Below are 3,347 nucleotides of genomic sequence, written 5' to 3'. Positions count from 1 at the left end.
ATCAATCCGAATGGCATTACCTTATAGCAATATGTTCCCCATTGGGTGACGAATGCGGTCTTGTGCATATCTTCCATGGCCATCTTGATTTGGTTATAACCCGCATATCCGTCCATAAAAGATAGTAATGCGTGGTCTGCAGTATTGTCTACCAATATGTCAATGTGAGGTAGAGGGAAGTCATCTTTCGGACTCGCTTTGTTCAAGTCCCTAAAGTCAACACAAACACGGATTCTCCCATCCTTTTTGGGCACGGGTACTATGTTAGCTACCCAGTCAGAATACTCGGAGACTTTGATGAACCCGGCTTTGAATTGCTTGTCAACTTCTTCCTTAATCTTTAGAGCCCATTCTGTTCTCATTCGTCGAAGCTTCATTTTACTGAGTTTGAAACCTGGCTTAATCGGAATCCTATGTTCGGCAATATCCCTGTCGATCCCTGGCATGTCTTTGTAGGACCAAGCGAAAACGTCTTTGAATTCATTTAGGAGGTCTATGAAATCGGCCCTTTCGGTTGAGCTCAAGGTAGTCCCTATCCTAAGTTCTTTGGGTTCTAGTTCGGTTCCTACATTGATGGGTTCGGTGTCCTCTATTACCGGTCCCCCTTCCCCTTCCTGTAGTATTTCTTTGGCTACGTAGGGAGGTATTTCGGTCAAGTCTGGGTCTTGGTCATCCTCGCATCATCGTAAATGGAATTGCACTCAAGATAACACAAAGAGTAAGCAGAACCTGATTTATTCATATTAAGATTTGAGTAAAGTTGAAACAAAGAAGCCAACTGATCCATGGTCAGTGGCGGCAAAGGGACAGTAATTGGGGCATTTCCCGAACTACTGTGACTACTCGAGGCTAAGCTAGGAGAAATGAAGGGAGTGGGGATGACAACAGGAGTAGATTCTCTAATGACTTCTCTAGACTCCGACTCTGACTCTGACTCCGACTCCGACTCGAACTCGTCGTCTTCTGGTTCTCCTTTGAACATCTCTCCTTCTCCGGTGGTGAGCTTGAAGAGTCTTCCTTGGTTGTTGGTCCATAGATTTTCTCCACCCTTTCTGCTACTTTGTGTCGATTTCTGTGATCAACGCGGTGGGGTTGAAGCGATCGTCCTGAAGTATCATAGTAATGATCTCATCCTGCGCGGCCCTAATGAATCGATCTTCTCCAAACAATAGGCTAACAGCTTGTTCGTCTAAGCAAGGTGCTTGACGGGTTCTGACGGTAGGAACCGTTTCTGGAGGAATGAAGTAGCAATCGTGAAAGATCTCGATTCCGGCTAGCTTCCTCTCAAGATAAGGCCAAGGTTCGGGAAATCCGTGAAAGAGTTCTGAACTTCCTTCTTGAACAAAGTACCCATTTAAAGTGGGGAGATATGGCCTCATTTGGACTCCTACGTGCTTGCGGTTTTGGACTTGGGCGAGCATTTCGAGAACTTCCTCTTTTGTGGGTTTGTACCCTAAACCAAGAGGTATTCTTGTTGAGTTGCCTTCCTTGTATGGTGCGAAGGTATTCTTCCGAATTGGGTTCAAAGGCATTCCAGGGAAGTATCCCTGAGATTTGAGTATGTGGTTGACCACCAAGTTGGAGTAGGGGTTATAGTATAAGGGTGCCAACTCACTTTCTATGACGCTTACACTTTGGAAGCCCCCAAGTTCGTATATGGGATCCGCAAGGACTTGATTGTTTGATTGCTTCTCGATTATTGCCTTGATGGGTGACGAAGTGATCGTCACTACTTTGCCATTTAGTGGGATCTTGATCTTTTGATGAAGGGTGGATGTTATCGCTTTGGAAGCATGAATCCAAGGCCTTCCCAGAAGTATGTTGAATGAAGCCTCGATGTCCACTATTTGAAAGTTAACCTTCCGTTCGATTGGTCCTGTGGCTATGGTTAGGTTAGCAAGTCCTACCACTTTTTGTCGCGTACCGTCATATGCACGAACACCTTGATTTGTAGGAGTCCAATCCGACTCTTTCATGCCTAGTTTGTATGCCGTTTTGAGGGGTATGACGTTGACCGCGGAGCCATCATCTACCAAGGTCATTGGCACATTTTTCTTTAGACAGATGACAGTGATGTATAGAGCAAGGTTGTGACTAGCGCCAAAAGGTGGCAAGTCTTCATCCGAGAAAGTAATAGGATTACTTAGCCTAGGTGATTCTTGGAAGACCAAGTTGACTATATCTTCAGGAGTAGAGTTATGTGCTACATTCAATTTGGCCAAAGCTTGCAGTAAAGCTTGGCGATGTGGAAACGAGCTTGCCACTAGTTGCCGCGACCGAAAGATCACCTTGGTTTTACGTAATTGCTTGAGCAAATGATCCGTGGGGTCATCTTCGTTGTCATTTGGTGTGATGACGTTGGTTGGACCGTTTTGAGTAGTGCTTTGATATGGGCGACCCGAACGAGTTAGGTGATCCACATCTTGGTCTTCACCATTTTGGACTATTTCCTTGACTATGGAGTTTTCAATGAGATACTCGTCCTCATCGTCATCGGCCCAAACCCCATTAACTGCAGCTAGTTCCTTCATTCTCATGATATCACTTTCTAGTCGTATGATTTGATCGACTAGTTTATAAACCACGGTGACTACTTCTTGCATAGTGGCATTTTGAGAGAAGATCAATGGTACGCGTTCTTTAGGTATTGCGTTGGGATTGCGCAAGGCCGTTACCATGTTTTCTAGTTCCCACACTTGTCTATCTACATTCCTTGCCCATGTGATGAAGTCGGAAATGGTGGGGGAGATAGTAGAGTAGAGCCTTTCTTTCTCAATTGCATGAATTTCATTTTCGGTGGGAGAAATGAGGTGTGAGCAATCTAAGGTAGATTCGTCACTTGTAATCACCAGAACTCCAAGAGGGTTCTGAGTGTTGTTGGGCTTACCTCCTGGTGGAATTGGAAGTCGACCATCTTCAATCATATCTTGAAGCACGTGTTTCAACTTGTAGCATTTGTCTGTGTCGTGCCCTTTGCCCCTATGGTATTCACAGTATGAATTTTCATCCCAAAACTTGGACTTCTTTTCGGGTTCGGGAGTAGGTCCAATGGGTTGGAGTTTACCTTGCTTCATTAACCTTTTTAGAGCGTTGGAGTACGTATCCCCAAGGTTTGTGAATTTCCTTGGTGGAGTAGTTTTCTTAGATGGCTCGAGAAGGTTAACTTCGTCGGTCTTGCTAGTAGAGCCTTACGAACGACTTGTGGACCCTTGATATCCTCGACCTACCGTTTAGGACAAGAGTCCTTTACGGATGTCATCTTCAATTCGTGTCCCTAATACGGTTAAGTCCTTGAAAGTCTTGATGTTTTGATATCTCAAATGGTTGGCATATATGGGCTTGAGATT

This window comes from Silene latifolia, chromosome 9 (assembly GCF_048544455.1).
Source record: "Silene latifolia isolate original U9 population chromosome 9, ASM4854445v1, whole genome shotgun sequence".
In the NCBI taxonomy this organism is placed as follows: Eukaryota; Viridiplantae; Streptophyta; class Magnoliopsida; order Caryophyllales; family Caryophyllaceae; genus Silene; species Silene latifolia.
Note: the sequence above shows the minus strand (reverse complement) of the source record.